The sequence below is a fragment of the Ambystoma mexicanum genome, chromosome 10, assembly GCF_040938575.1.
Source record: "Ambystoma mexicanum isolate Mex_15411 chromosome 10, UKY_AmexF1_1, whole genome shotgun sequence".
Taxonomy (NCBI): Eukaryota; Metazoa; Chordata; class Amphibia; order Caudata; family Ambystomatidae; genus Ambystoma; species Ambystoma mexicanum.
The window spans coordinates 94311736-94328957 of NC_090932.1; positions in this window are offsets into that span (position 1 = coordinate 94311736).

Below are 17222 nucleotides of genomic sequence, written 5' to 3' on the forward strand. Positions count from 1 at the left end.
GCCTTCAACTGATCACTGGCCTTAGCCATCAGAAGGACCATTCTTTTTCTTAAACCTAGCACATAGTCCACTACATGGGGAGTGATAGGAGGAGTAGGGAGTTCCCACCCTTCCTTGACTATGGCCATTGGACCCCTCACAGAGTGCCCAAAAAGAAGCTTGAAGAGGCTGAAACCAACACCCTCCCGAGGTACCTCTCTGTAGGCAAACACTACGCGTGGCAACAGGAGATCCCATTTTCTCCTTTGAGGTTCTTCCAAAGCCCCAATCATGCTTTTGAGAGTTCTATTAAACCTCTCAACTAACCACTAGTTTGTGGGTGATAAGCTGATGGAAACATATAAGTGACCCTGCACTCTTTCCACATGCCTTGCATGCACCTAGACAACGTTGCTGCCTCTGTCTGACAACTTCTTTAGGGAAGCCAATCCTAGTACAAATGCCTGGCACTGCTTTTGCAACTGACTTGGCAGTCACCGGCTTCAATGGGATGGCGTCAGGATATCTGGTGGCATGGTCAACCAGCACCAAGATAAACTTAATGCCAGAGGATGTATGAGGGTCAAGGGGATAAATAATGACAATCCCCACCCTCTCAAAGGGCACTCTTACCACAGGGAGTGGCACCAATGAAGCCTGGATTGTTGAATCACTTTTACCAGAAATCTGGCAAGTGGCACAACTCCTACAATGGCTTTCTACCTGGACCCCCATCTTGGGCCAGTAGAAATGCATGGATAGCCTCTGGATAGCCTCTGCTTGGTTCTCTTGATCCCAAGGTGACCAGCTAGAGGAACCTCGTGCCAATTATAGGAGGAAGGGTCTTTCTTGAAGGGGGACCACCAACCTCCTATGGTCACCTGCCTGTCTCCTTAGGCCTTCTAAAGACGGGCACTCACGTTGCCCCTTACTAAACTCTTCCCCATCAGGACCACCTTCAACCAATACACTTTGGAGTTCAGGATGGTCATGTGGGTTAAGAATTTCAGCAGGACCTCTTCCTTGTCTGGGTTTAGGTGCTTGGGTGAGTTAGGGGAATATTCCCTTTCTCTCTTCTGGGTTTCTTGACTACCTTAGCCTTGGGTTTCCCTTTTGGCTTTGGCTCAGCCTTGGACTTGGCCAGGGCAGCCTTTGTTTGTACACACGGTTAGCACACTGTCCTTAAAGTAGTGCTTGGTATTATCCAGAATACTTGCATAAACCTCTGAGACTCTAGGCTGCCAGGAAAACCAGGGATACCAAGACTATTTCAGATGCTATCTCACTGGGGAAGGAGTCTGAAGAGAAGGATGACCCTGTGATAATGTCTTCCTCCTCATATGAGGGCCAGACTCACAGAGTGGAATCCAAGGTTTTGACCTTACATCTGAGCCCCCCTTCACATGGTCACTTGCTCCATGAGCCACACAGGATCCACATAGGGAGGGCTGCTATAATCAGAGCTATGCTTGGGAGGAAAAGTCCCACTATTCTGAACATCCTCATGCGACTTACCCTTGTTATGCTTTTTGTGGCCTTTATGGAAGAAGTTTTATCAGGTCCCCCACCCTCCTATCTTTGTGCTTTTCCTACGCCTCCTGCTTACCAGGAGCAGGCTTGTCCTTATGGGAGACTCTGTGTGACACCCATAAATCTGCTTCACTGGTTAATTTCTTAGTATTTATCTCCTTAGAATCAGCCAATTGCTGCTTAAGCTTAGGGGAACAAGACGCAAAAATATGTTCAAGCATGACTAAACAAATCATACCCTCAAAGGTGGTGACCTTGTAACCTTTAACCCAGCCAGTCAAGTTTATCAAGGAATCAGCTACATAGGAGACCCAAGTATTACCTTCTTTCTATTGGGCAGGAGTCTTCCCAAGCGTTTGACCAGAGTTTGCTTAAATTTTGCAAATTATTTTCTGTCAGCCTTACACATTTCCATAATGGCACTGCAGATAGAATGAGGTAGTCGACTGAACAACCATGCAGGCTTATCAGCACCCAGAACTTCTTGCACTTCACATGCATACTCAAATGCAGCTAACCAATCGGTGATGTCATTCTTGTCATCATACATACTAAGCACATCTTTTGGGACCCATGGATAAGAGGAGGAGCTAAACCCATCACCAGGATACTCTAGAAGAGACATTGGCAGCTTGTATCCTTGCACGCTCCAACTGGTGACCCCTGTCCTGTTTGTCCAGTTTCTCCAGTTCTAGTGTAGCCACGTGGAATTCAAGCTCCTTCTGCTTAAACAGCAGCTCTTGTCTTCTGAAATCCAGCATGGCCTCAGAGCCAGCAAAAGAAGCATGGGACTCTATAAATCATCCTGATCATCACCGGTCTCTTCGATGAAGGCAGCAACAGTCCTGTCAGCACTGTTACTGGGAGCAGCCCCGGCACCTTCTGCATTGTCATCAGAGGGACAAACTGAGATCTGGCTTTACTGCTCCTCCATGATTTCAGCTTTTGTGCCAGAGGCTGACACACCTCTTTCAGCACAGATTTGGAAGCACTCAAAGTTATGTTCGCAATTGCTTCCATGCTTTAAGTGAGGCAGATGGCTTATAGTTAATTTAAACTAAGGTCACAGTGTTTTCTGTGCAAGTACAAAAAGGTTATATATGGTCCACGCTGTAAATAGAGTAATTCATTATTCAATATGTAATTATTTTAGTGAAGGGTCAACCACAATATCACGTCCGGTATCCTTAAACTCAGGAAATACTTTCACGTGTCATTTCAAACTGGAAAAGCAATTTAAATGTCTCTTTATTTAAGCAGATTCAAAATATTGGTAAAAATCCCAAGAAGACTTTAAAAACGACATATTACATAGATGCATTAGAAAAAGAAACAATCAATCAGTGCAATAAGTGAAAAAGAAAAAGAAAGTAAATCTACAATTAATTCATGAAAAATAAACAATTAATGCAATAGGTGGAAAAGAAAGCACATCTTTAGTTCATCAAATTTTATGATCCATAGAGGTGTGACTAAGCACATGAAAAGATGATCCCTCTATTGGACATGGTACATAGATATCCATATGCGGGTCTGCCTACGTGCATGTAAACATCTTCACTTCTCAAATGTGCCCCCTCGTGTAGTGCGGGCACAGTTACATGTTTCGGCAAGGAGCCAACTGTTTGGCTATCAATATGGCCTTCCTCCGGGCAATTCGAAAACACCCTATGGGGAAGCAGACAAAATCTGAATGAAAATACGTGAATGTATTCTGGTCGGGATACTTAAAATTGTTTGCATCTGCCCAAAATGTATTTCCCCGGGTAAGGACTTACGTTCATAATGAAATGTGGGGAGTTCCAAAAGTAGAGTCTTCAAAGCAGAGGGTGCATTGCAATGTGAGTGCAGCCTGCCTGGCGATTCTGAAATTTCAGTGAAACAAGAGATAGGGTATAGAGTTCTGAATGGATAATGGCTTTTAGTATTGTAGAACCACTCGCTATCGTGTGGGTGGTGAACTAATAACTAAGCCGGATCATTGCGTTTTGCGAATGCCAAAAGAAGTTAAAGATCCATTAAAGCTTAATGATACAAACGGGTACCTTGTTCAATTTTTCAGAATCCATGCTTCTCTTTGTGTTATCACTGGGGTGGTTTATTGTTGATTGTTAAAATACACAGAGCGGGAACCTGCAGGAGAAGACATAAAATGGGGTTGCAAGGTGGCTACAGACGTAACTTAACGGGAAGGAGCGCTTGATCAGGCTAAGAGTTCAACAAATGGGGAAAGGCATACCTTAATGACATGCTCTTTGCAAATTGCATGTCATGTACTAGTCTTCCAGTTAGAGATGAGCGTCCTACTGAGTCTCAAGCACTTGATTCTTGGTCTCCTGTTGAAGTGCTGAAACGGTAGGTGTAGGGAAGTAAATATCCTTGGGCCAAAAATGCGTCGCTTTTTAACATCCCAATTAGTATTTTAATATCACTTACCTTTCTTTGGTTGTGCGTTGTGCCTAACGTTGTCGTGCTACTCCTCGGGTCTGCCACGGACGTTGTTACACAAGTTGCCGCAGTAATATTATTTGTGCGCTTCCATGTTGATTGGGTGCATCAGCGCCAGCTCTGTGCGCGACGTAAGGAAAAGTCTTGAGTTGTATACCCGTAGTCACGACAACCCCTTGCGCTTTACGGAACTATAACTTTCAGCGTGGAGGAAGCCTCACTGGTTTCCCTAGTAACTATAACATATTCAGACAAATTGGTTAGTGTCTATTTTTAAGTGGGCAAATAGTTCTCGACCCTCAAATTATTATTTGCAAGACCATGCCATACCACGTAGTCCTCTGTCATAATCTGTATAGGTCGACCAGAACATAGATTCCAAAAAAAGAGGGTTAGTAATCCACGGCTACGTACTTTTGCATGACTGTCACCAGGTAGGTCAATGTACAAAATTAAGCTACTGATGCTGATGAGTGTTCGACCGCTCATCTAGTAAGCTCGTGTACATGTCTATTTGTACATATCAGGTTGACTAAAAGTTGGCATCTGCCAACTAAATAGAACAATGGACCAGGTGGAACAACGGTCACTTTTGAAAGATCACTTTTCGTTCCTGGCTCACCATTAATTTTAAATACTCTATCATTTTTGGCAACAAATAATGGACATTAGAAGTGCATGTCAATAAAGGTTGTTGGTCAGATTGGTGAGCACATGTCTTCATGATGACTGTGGCCACGTGGACTGTTGTGAACCGTTGTGGTTTTACTAGTCTAGGTGAGTTGCAAATGCCCACAGGTTTGATAGACAGGCCTAATGATGCATTCAGAATGCGCAGAATAGTGGCTTCTCTCAGCTGTGAGGGCTCATAGATCATGTAACAATTAGATTGGAGGTAGGCCCACCACAAGAGATCCTGAGCCACCTTGTTAGAAACCTGTAGAATGTCTGACATGTGGCCCTCTGAAGCAATCTCATGCGTAGCCTCATCAGCGGCACTACAAGGATGTAGGAGGCCATGAGGAAAGACGAGGCATTGACTCATTCTTGGGATTGGAGGACACTGATCATGCAAAAGATGTTTGCCACTCGATCCTTGGGTGGGAAAGCCCTGCCCAGGCGAGTATCCAAGACTGCCTCGATGAATCGGGCACACTTGGACAGCAAAACCTGAGACTCTTTGAAGTTCTGGAAAAAGCCCAAGCAGTGCAAAAGAGTTCATGTGCAGAAGCTGTGCTCTGCTACTAGATCTGGGCATAGAGCTTGGGCAAGCCAGTTATCCAGGTAGGGAGAGACATGAATGCCTTCCCTCCTGAAGCGAGCCGCTACCACTGCCAGCAGCTTTGTGAAAACCCTAGATGCTGAGGAAAGATCGAACAGCAGGAACTTAAACTGGTAATAGTGTTTGTCCACTGCAAACCTCCGGTATTGCCTGTGCATTTGAGGAATTGGCACTTGAAAGTAGGCATCCTGAAGGTCAGGGGGACCAACCAGTCCTTCTGATCGAGGGATTGCATAATCTGGGCTAGAGTAACCATCTTGAACTAGTCCTTACCTAAGAACGAGTTCAGCAGCCGCAGATCCAGAATGGGGAGCGTGCCTCCATCCTTCTTTGGTACCAGACAATAGGTGGAGTACCACCCACTTCCTCGTTCTGAGCGTGGAACCAGCTCTATCGTGCATTTTGCCAGAGGCTGACAGACCTCCTCTTGGAGGATGGGGTCCAGAGACAAGGGGGGTAACCAGTGGTGCGCTGTAGAAACAGGAGGCAATAGCCCTGTTGGGTGACCTTTAAGGCCAAACGGGAGAGGCGGTTTTCGACCATTCAAGGAGAGCTTCCCCCACCCACCAGAGACGTGTGATAAAACACGTCACTTAAGTTTGCCACCTTGGGGTGCGGCAGGGATACTGGCCGCGGCCACACGACCCCTATGGGCACCTCTTCCCATACCTCTCGGGAAGAGTCTTCCTCTTTCTGGGGGCAGATTGACCATGGCCTTTCCAGGCAAAGGCGGTGAAGGGGTGAACGCCCCTGGCCCGAGACAATGGTTGTCCCGAGGGCTGTTGCACGACAAGCCACAAGGACTTACCTGTCACTTTCCATGACTGGACCTTCTGGAGGGCGTTTTCCGCCTTAGCTCCAAAAAGGTTTTTGTCATCGAAGGGCATGTCCAACGATCTGGCTTGGAAGCTAGCCACAAACCCCACCGTGCTGGTGGCCATGGCCCTACGAACACAGTCTGCTGTGTCCATCCCTGATTTCAGCATTTGGCGTGCTGCCTCCTTGCCATCCGAGACCAAGGAGTGGAAACCATCCCTCAGCTCTCCCTCTGGGATGTGCTTGGCCGCAGTCGCATTGGCCACTGCCATCCAAAGACCGAAAGAAAACTACTGCATGGCACAAGAGGCAGTCATGGCCTGCAGTGCCAGACTGTCCAACGCGAAAAAGTTCTTGCCCCATCCAGTCAAGTTCTTACTCTCTGTGTCCAGTGTTAAGGGATGGGAAGCTAGATGTCTTCAGGCTAGCCATAGCTGCCTGGACCACCTAGCTCTCTGGTGAAGCGTGTGAGGAGACAAAGACTGGGTCCAACAGGGAGGGACTGTGTTTATTTGCCATGTTTCTGTCCACAGCCATGACAGTGGCAGACTAATCCCACGCCTCCAGTACTGGTGCTTCCATTGCCACATTTAAGGGCAGGAGCGTCTCTTGAGTGCCTCGCCCAGAATGTCACGATGTTCATATTGAACTTTGGACCTGAATGGAGCCGACCACACCAGAGTACTGGCCACCTTTGCCATCAAGCGCTGGAATGCGGTTTCAGGCTCTCACAGCGTGGGAGCTGGCAAGAAATTCATCTCTGAGGAGGTGTTGCAACCACTGGCCCTGTCACACCCCTGGAGCATCACATAACTCCTTCCTAGCCACGGAAGCCAAATGCAGATGACCCCTCCCACCTTGGTTGGCACAGGGTCCTGATTTTGATATATACAGACACCACAAGGCTGCCAATGAGGGGAAGAGTGTTAGGGAGAGGGTGTGAATTGATAGGGGGTATTAGGGTCACCGGAAAGTGGTTTTTGGAATCTTGAATGAGGATGGGGATAGGGAACATACGGAAAAATACATATCATGTACACATATCCTGAAACAACCTATACTTCTCAGAAACTTAGCGCCTAGTTAGTACCATTCTTAATTAGGATCTAACCTTACTCCTGTATTCCTGGTCACCCCTGAATAGCAACAAACATAAGCACATTGAGCGTTATCGATAGCCATGGATAACTTGCAGCAACATACACATGATACAACATAAAGCACAAGCAACAGCATATCTCCTGATACTGTGTGGCATACTAATGGTAATGACTCCCAACCCTCCTGCTGCATCAGCCGGTAAAGGGTACTTTAAACCTTGAACATAATGACTCCAGCAGACAAGAAATGTAACAAGAAGCGAGCAGCCACGAACAAACATAGCAAGTCCCTGCTTTTCCTAAACAATGTCTTTTTCCTGAGTTGAATGATACTGGGCTCGCCCACTCCGCGAGTCGCGGCATGCCCAGTGTGAGTTCCTGGGCCCTGAAATACAAAGCATACACGTGCAGTCCTCAGCGGCCCAGAATCTCCCTCCTTCACAGTATGTGAAAGAGAGAATCATGTAAATGAGGAACTGTGCATCTGTACCAAGAAATATTCCCATGCCCCTTTGAAACATCATGAAATGCAATGTAACACTTAACTGAGGCCTGGGGGGGGCTCGCCAGCACCTCCCCAGGCAATGTGGTATTCAGCGTTGACGGACTCGCCGCTGTGTGCCCCAGGCCCCGTGCGGTACAAAGTACGGCACGATAGAGGGCCTGGGGGGTTAGGCGCGGGGTGGGGGAAACAAACGGTGCGAAATGCAAGGGGCGGGGCAGCCAAGCAGGCGCCCCACCCGCGGCATTGACAAAGGAGACACAACACATATGGGGGAAAGGTGTGAGGAAAAAACAACAGGGGGGCAGGAGGAAGTCCGGCCGCCCAGAGATACAACAAAGGGCCAGGGGGGTATAAGTACCCCAACGAAAAGCAGGTTAGGCACAATCAGGTAAGGAGCTCAACTCATTCGGGTAAGCTCCCAGGGCCTGGAAAAGAGGGAGAAGGAAACGTTTTTCCACCCAACCCACCCAGCGAAAAAGGCAAGGAGAGGAGAAAGAACAAGGAACAGGAACGCTGAGTACTTTCTTCGGTACACGGTTGAAGAAAGTCGTAGGCAGCAGCACGTGTCCAGGAACGGATGCCCCAGGGTAACTAAGACTAGCCGAGGAGAAGGCTGGGCATCTACACCCCCTGGACACGAATTGCCCAAAAGCGAGTTGGTGTTATTTTTGGTTGTTATGATTTTTTGTTTGGTGTTATTTTCTGTAGAAAATAAATAAGCCTACGGCCTATAATTTTTCCACGAACAAAAACCCTGTCTGTACTATTATTTCTTTATCCCGGGTACTAGGGACTAGGAACAGGAGCGAAGGGGAGCCCGCACTACTCAGCCTATTCGCTCCCGTACCCTAGAAGGACAGAGCACTGTTGAAGCATCTTCACCACCCGGCCCAGCCTGAAACATAAGCTAGAACCGCTCGAATCTCTCACAAGGGATAGAACGCCCTATCACCACTGGGCCCGGGTTCCTCCAGTCTCCAGCACCTTCACACGAAAAGCCTTCCGTTTCCGACCCGCGCCTGCATACCAAAAATCATCAACAAGCAGCCCGGGCCGGGGAGTAGCTTAAGTACCCTAATGAGCGACACACCTGTACCTTTCCAGCTGCCAGCACAGACTCATGGGAAATGTAGTTGTTTGCCCGTTTGCTTGGACAAGCTCTCCCGAGCTGCGTTCTGACCTGCACAGTCATGTTTTTCCTAACAGGCCCCTTGCAAGTCCTCAGCCAGAGCCAGCAAATCCTCACCTTCCCTGTAAAATTAGTCTGGGAAATCCCTCGCTTCCCTAGAGCACATAGGTTCCAGCCCAAAAGGGACATGGCCACCGTCATTGTCATAGATGTCATACATCTTTGACATAAAAGCATCCATAGAGAATGGGACATATTCCTGCAGAGCCACTGTATCCATGGCTCTGAGGACACGGCACCCATAGGCAGGGCCTGTCGGCACTTAGCGGCTTTGGCTTCTTTTTGGTCCAGGCTTGAGCCCTTAGCCAAGCAGAAGTGGTCCCCTGAGGATACTCAGCCGGTCATAAAAGATGCAGTGGGTCCGTGCTGCGCCATAGCTGAAGGTGCCACAGATGGCGAGTACGCCGCCGCCTTGGCGAAGATGTCTAGCATCTTCAGGCAGAACCTCTCCTATTCCTCCAGCATGTAGGATTGTGTTGGAAAGGGTACCTGTTTTTGTTGCTCAGGCGCATCCCTTGAGCAGTGGCTCCTCTTCTTTGAAGGGGAAGACTAACGTCGGCGTGAGGACTCCCTCACAGAGCGGGGCCTCTTCCGATCCTTCTTTTTCCTCTTTTCTCCTTTTCCTTGCGCGGAGATGCTCATTCTTCCACCGAGATCGCTGAGCCTCACCCTTCCTGGACAAAGGTGAATATCTTTGCTGCACTCTCCTTTCAGTACGTGGACTGGCAAGACCCACAGTCCTGGGTGTTGTGGTCCTCGCACAAGCAGTGCAAAACAGATCTGGTATGGATCAGAGACCGACATTTGCTGCCCGCAATCCACAAACTGGTTAAATCCCAAGGCCTTTGACGGATTAGGGATGGCGGAGAAAAATATTTAGCTCGCTGAGCATGGTCCCGAATAGCAAACAGAGTGTGCAGAAAAAGGGAACCAAGGTCCTATCCGGCACGGGGCATGTAGAGGTATCAGACGGAGCCAACGCAGAGCCGTGCAGCACCCCCAGGCAGCAGAAATGTTTCTGGGGAACAGCTGCCCTGGGCATGTCGCCTACGGTGGAAACACTCAACACTCTGTCATGAACCGTCGTCTACGTCCTTTCTGGACATCCTGGTCCCTGACTCGCAGGGGTTTGCATGCAGTTATCCTTCCAACTGTTACTCACCGGTGAGATGAGTGCGTGGAACCGGGGAGTAGATCCAAAAACCAGGAAGTTGCTTGAAGAGCTTTGGGTAGAGCCTCCACCCAAGCCTCCTCTCTGTGAGGGAATAAGACCTTCAAAATGATATGACCTCTTGCTGTAATTAACCAGACAAGGGGACTGATCACCCAGAAGGGCGGGGAGAACTCACCGCCACGAACCAGGCTGTAAAGGAAAGAACAACAAGTAAGTAATACGAAGGTAATACTTGTCCCCTGTAAGCCTTACTAATCGATGGAATACCTGAGCTTTTTCCCCCCGTAGTATGGAAGTACGGCACAAAACCGGGAATCACCTAGGAATATAACAAGACTTAGCACCTAACTGATTTAAACTTATGACACAATTCAGGAGGTGGGCAAGATCTTACCAGTGGAGAAGGACTGCAGGATTTGAGCAGTTCAGAACACAACGACAGGGATAAAATAAGAAAAAGGGAAATGTTAGTAGGATACTAATACCCGGGCGGAATGAGGGTCGCACTGGATTCCGGATGGTGCACAGCTGCAGAGCGTCCTTAAGTGCACAGGAAAAACAAAGTTCAATCCAAGAGTTCCGTTCGTAAGGCAGAAAAGTCTTACCACTGGTGACTGAAGAATGAAGGTAACAACCAGTCGGGATGGCAGTTCCAAGTAAGGTAAGTTGAAGGCAGGCAAGGTCTGGCACACTAGCGGACAGCGACTATGGCAAAAGCGTGTAGAAGAGAAGTCCGGGAGAAAACAGGGTTCCGGTACACGTGCAGGCAAAGACAAAACGTTTCCTAGCGGGGTCCGTGGAAGCAAAACAGAGGTTCGGTACACAGAAAGGCAAGTCAACAAGGGAATTCCAATAGCAGGTCCAGTAAACAATCCGAGTCGATTACGTAAAGAGACAAAGGGTTTGGCACTCGAAGGAGGAACTTCTAAATGCCGGGAGTAGCTGTAAACAGAAGCGGCGTCCTGGCTGCATCCACGGACTACATCAGTGAGAGAGGCGGGGCAAGCCAACGCGAGGCTCTACACCCGAACTACCGCACAGAGCTAGGTTTTCTGGGAAGTGTAGTTTTCGAGTTGCTAATTTCCACGGCAGCTGCCATCGTGCATAGAATGGAGCAGCATTATGCCGTATCCTTTTGGGGAGCGCCACGAACCTCCTGACCTTCCTGGTAGCTGCACTGGGAAACCGAAGTGCTAGGGACGCAGGTGGCCGGGTTTTCCGCACAGGACGAGGTGAACGTCGACCCATAACACCAACATGGCCGCCCGGAACGGAATGCCCCGGATCAGTCTATGCATTCCATGCTGCTCATCCTACAAAAGAGACACGCCCCGCGGCTCTGCACGTCTCATCGCTACCGCTACCTGTAGTCAGATGTGCTTAGCCGGAGTTCAATCGGGGCTCTTGCTCGATTCCTTGTTCCCAGTTCCTTGAATCCCTTCCTGTTCCCTTCCCTCTCCAATCTCCTGGAAAACCTTCCTTGCTCGAGTAACGGTCCTCCGTGCCTCCGAGCGTACCTTAATTACTTCCTGGAATTACCCTGGACTTTGTGAACGCTCCTGGAAACTGAACTGCTACTCTCATGCTGGACGCCGAAGAGCGGCGTTCGGGTCTATACAAATCCCGGACCGTAAAGAAGAAGAAATCCCAGAAGGTCGCAAGTGCACAACAGAAACAGCTGAGAAGGGGAGAGACTTGTGACAGATTGAGACACCTTAAAAACGATACAGATTCAGAGATGGAAGCCGTGTTCAAGACCTCATGCGAGGCATGCAGGAATTAACAACGGAGGTACAGAACCTCAAAGCAGAGAACGCAGCATTAAAACAGCTAGTTCTATCACGTCATTCCGCAACCAAAGAAAATGTAATATTGGGAGGAATAAAGGACAAGTATGACGGTTCTTCCAAGACTCTCTGCGCCTTCCTTGATTTGTGTTTAGTTCACTTCACTTTCAAGCCCTACTACTTCTCCACACCTAGAGCAAAGGTGGGTTTTATGATCTCACACCTCACTGGAAATGCATTGACTTGGGTAACCCCCCTAGTCAATACAAGCAACGCACTCCTGGATGACTGATGGTTTTGTGAGAGCCCTTAAGGAAATGTTTGATCGCCCAGAGCAGGTGTATAGTGCTCAAGAGAGACTACTCTAGTTTCAACAAGAGTCCCAGGATATGCTCACCTATGTTACTCGTTTCAAACAACTTGTGAAAGAAGCAGACTGGTCTCCAGAAGCTAGTTTTACACTCTTCCGAAGGGGGCTGAACGAAGAAATAAAAGATGAGCTTGCTAGGGTGGCCCGCCCAAGCTCCTTCCAGGCTCTTATGGATCTATCCTTACAGATAGATTTCCGAATCCAGGAAAGAAGAGCAGAGAAGAGGAAGTCTAAGGCAAGTTTCCAAAAGACCATCACGGAACATGCCCCTAGAGCAGAGTCTACTGTTCCTTCTACCCCGGACCCAGAACCTATGCAACTAGGAGCCTTTCGTGGACCCATTACCCCTTAAGAAAGGATGCGACAAATCCATACTGGTCTGTGCATGTATTGTGCATCTGATAAACATCTTGTGAGAGAATGTCCCATTGCTCCTCCACGGCGTTCGGGAAACGCCAGCTCCCGATCCTAGATGGAGCACAGTGTCGGGAGGGAGATGTTTGCTCCACATCAATTCCATCCTTGAACTCTCCTGGACAAAATAACCTTGTGGTTCTTCAGGCCCTACTATCGCCTTCCAAGACAGAATCCTACCCCATCCTGGCATTGGTTGACTGCGGAGCTATGGGCGTATTTCTAGATCAAGATTGGGTCACTGCTCATAACATTCCACATGAAAGCCGAGTTACAATGCAACCAGTAGAGGCAATTGATGGAAGGCCTCTTTCCTCAGGACCCATTACCCTTCAGACTAAAGATCAATCACCATCAAGAGAGAATCAAATTTGACCTCATTAAATCAGCCAATTATCCGATGGTTCTTGGAATGCCCTGGCTGCAGAGGCACAATCCTTACATCAACTGGGCAGCCGGCTCACTGTTTCTTGGATCTGAATATTGTATGGCTCACTGCCTATCCCTGGATACCTTACCAAAGCCTTCTAGAGACTTTCAAGAGAACCAACAAAGTCCACTCACCGTTTCTAACATCATACAGATTCCCAGGGCCTACTAAGCCTTTTCTGATGTTTTTACGACCGCGATAGTTCACGCTCTCCCTCCTCACAGGCCAGAGGATTGTGCCATCGATACCGAACCCGCAGCTGTGATTCCTTTCGGCAGAATGTTTATATTATCTGAACCTGAAAAGAAGGCTCTCCGAGAATACCTGGATACTAACCTGGAAAATGGCACCATACGCCCGTCCAAATCTCCAGCGGGTGCTTCATTGTTCTTCGTCCCAAAGAAAGATACCAAAGAACTCAGACCATGTCTGGACTACCGTGGTCTAAATCAGTGCACTCTCAAGGACCGTTATCCTCTACCCCTCATCTCGGATATCCTGGAAGCAGTCAGAGGTGCAGTAATCCTCACAAAATTAGACCTAAGGGGAGCTTACCATCTCATTCGTATAAAGGAAGGTGACGAATGGAAAACAGCCTTTAGAACTCCCTTCGGCCATTTTGAATATCTGGTCATGCCCTTTGGACTTGCTAATGCCCCAGCAGGTTTTCAACGTTTCATGGATAAGGTGTCCTCGGACATGCTGTTCCTCTTCGTTATCGTCTACCTGGATGACATCTTGATCTACTCCAAGGACCTTCTAAGGCATGAAGAGCATGTTAAGGCAGTTTTACAACGATTACGTGAACACAAACTCCTAGCTAAACCCGAGAAATGCCTGTTTCACGTCACTTCTCTTCATTACCTAGGATTTGTCCTTAGTCCAGAAGGAATTGGAATGGATACTTCGAAGGTAAAGGCCATACTATCTTGGCCGGCTCCCACATCCGTGAAACAGATTCAATCTTTCCTGGGACTTGCCAATTTTTACCGAAAGTTCATACCGTCCTTCTCTGAAATTGTTCAACCGATCATTGCTCTCTTGAAGAAAGATGCTCCATTTCTCTGGTCTACAGATCAAGACAAGGCATTTCAACGATTAAATACAGAGTTTACTCAAGCCCCCATCCTGGCTCAACCCGATATTAACCGGCCATTCCTAGTGGAGACGGATGCATCCAATTACGCCATAGGTGCAGTACTAAAACAGGAATTTGAGGACAAATTGGAACACCCCATTGCTTACCTTTCACGAACCCTGACGCCCAGTTAGACTCATTATTCCGTCTTGGAAAAGGAACTGCTAGCCATCTGCCAAGCCTTCACAGAATGGCGACATCTACTCCTGGGAGCTAGGCATCCAGACCAGGTCCTTACGGACCATGGAAATCTTCAAGTTCTACAATCTTTGGATTGTAGGAACAGTCAGGCCCGTTGGGCCTTCTTCTTTGCCCAGTATCAGTTCCACATCCATCATGTCCCTGGATCATAAAACATAATTGCCGATGCCCTTTCCAGACGTCCTGACTATGAAAACTCTGAGGATCGGACCTTTCCAAAGATGTTTCCTCACACGATCTTTGTTGCCCAAGCACTCACCCTCCTGGAGAATATCCAAGGCCAAACTCAACTTTCAGACCTCTGGAAGGAGCACAAGCGAAATAATAGATGGAATCTCACAGCTAAGGACGGGTATCTATTCAAAGTTAATCGCTTAGTCATTCCCACTCCTGGACTAAGACAAAGGATCACAAGTCTATGTCATGATACCTTACATTCGGGACATCGTGAGATAACTAATACCCTCCATCTAGTACAAAGACAGTTTTGGTGGCCCAAGATGAAGGATGATATTAGGATCCATGTCCAAACATGCGCAGTTTGCAATCAGAACAAACACGATAAGAAGCCAGCCGGACTCCTACTCCAACCAGCAATACCAACAAGACCCTGGGAATTAATTGCCACTGATTTTATCGTGGAATTATCACCCTCTAGAGGCTATACAACAATCATGGTCACTATTGATTTGTTTACTCATATTGCTCATTTTACACCCTTATCCAAACTACCTTCCTCATCAGACCTTGCCAGAATTTTCCTGGAACACATATTCCGACTTCATGGGTTGCCTTCCAAGATCATTTCAGACCGAGGACCTTAGTACATATCTCAGTTTTGGAAACAAGTATGTCGAATTCTGGGAATTCAACGTGCCTTATCCTCTGGCTACCATCCACAAACCAATGGAGCCACGGAGCGTGTGAACCAGACTCTCGAACAATATCTACAATGTTTTGCCACCAAAGTTCAGGACGATTGGTCACTCCTAATACCTATGGCTGAATTCTCCTATAACAATTCAGATCATTCAGCTATCAAGACCAGTCCCTTCTTCTGTAGTCAAGGATTCCATACATCTGTCCTACCCTCCGTACTCCCACATCCTACTCCAGTACCTGCAGTAGACTCCTGGATCGAAAACCTCATCACAGTACATAAGGAGGTTAAGGAACATCTAGAACGGGCCCGAGAAGATGTCAAACGTTATGTTGACTCTAAAAGAAGACCTGGACCTTCCTATTCAGTAGGAGATAAAGTTTGGTTATCCTCGAAGCTCCTTCCTCGACACCTGCACCCCAATAAACTGGCTCCCAGATACTACGGTCCCTTTTCCATACAAGAAATCATCAACCCAGTGGCCTTGCGACTTTGGTTACCTGAATCTTGGAAAAGAATCCATCCAGTCTTTCACACTTCTCTGTTAAAACCATACATTCAGTCATCCTGAACAGCTCCTAGATCTACCCCTGTTATTGTAAATGATCAACTGGAATACGAGGTTTCCAGGATTTGTGACTCAAGATATCGACGTGGTCAACTACAATATCTGGTTGAGTGGAAAGGGTACCCTTCCAGTGAGCGTACCTGGGAACCTGTGTCAAACATGAATGCTCCCAGATTGGTTCGACGATTTCATCTGATCCATCCGGGCAAACCCAGAGGAGCTGGTTTCCAGAGGAGGCATACTGTCATGAACCGTCGTCTATGTCCTTTCTGGACCTCCTGGTCCCTGACTCGCAGGGGTTTGCATGCAGTTATCCTTCCAACATGGCCGCCCGGAACGGAATGCTCCGGATCAGTCTATGCGTTCCACGCTGCTCATCCTACAAAAGAGACATGCCCCCGCTGCTCTGCGCGTCTCATCGCTACCGCTACCTGTAGTCGGACGTGCTTAGTCGGAGTTCGATCGGGGCTCTCGCTTCATTCCTTGTTCCCAGTTCCTTGAATCCCCTCCTGTTCCCTTCCCTCTCCAATCTCCTGGAAAACCTTCCGCGCTCGAGTCACGGTCCTCCGTGCTTCCGAGCGTACCTTAATTACTTCCTAGAATTACCCTGCACTTTGTGAACGCTCCTGGAAACTAAACCGCTACTCTCACGCTGGACGCCGAAGAGCGCCGTTCGGGTCTATACAAATCCCGGACTGTAAAGAAGAAGAAATCCCAGAAGGTCGGAAGTGCACAACAGAAACAGGTGAGAAGAGGAGAGACTTGTGACACACTCAGAGTAGAGAAGAAGCAAATATTGGTTCAGCTGCCCTTCAAAACCACCATTGGAGCTGCCGGCTTTGACCTTTTCAGCACTAGAAGATGTGGACTGCAGGGTTTAGGTAATTTTTTTGAGGGAACCAATAGGTGTATTGCAGGCTATACCACCACTTTAGCATTGATGTGGGGCAGGTGTAGTAGACTGACTAAAGGAACTATGAGGTGCAGGTGCTGCTATTTAATCATCCAGACTTTTGCAGTACAGGAAGAGGACCTGATTGCACAAATTATCTGTGAAAGATACCTTTCGAGTATGGTGGAGGAAATTACAAATCTCAGCAATACCAAGAGAAGGGAGAAAGGGTGCGGGTAAACCTACCCCTCACAAAAAAGTCAAGATAGGGGTAACCACTCCGAAAAGCTGTAGAATACTAACAGTGAACAACTACCCCATAGTCCTGACTTTGCAGACATTAAAAGAAATGATATGCACTTTGGTCTGCCTTCCAGGATGAGGTCCCAGAGGATGGTGTGCTCCACAATATAGGGCTGCATTTTGTGAATGGAGGGGGCTTTTATATAGAGTAGAACATAACTCTACTGAGAATGGACAAAGATGTACCCGGCTCGGATCCCACCACCTTTTAGACGA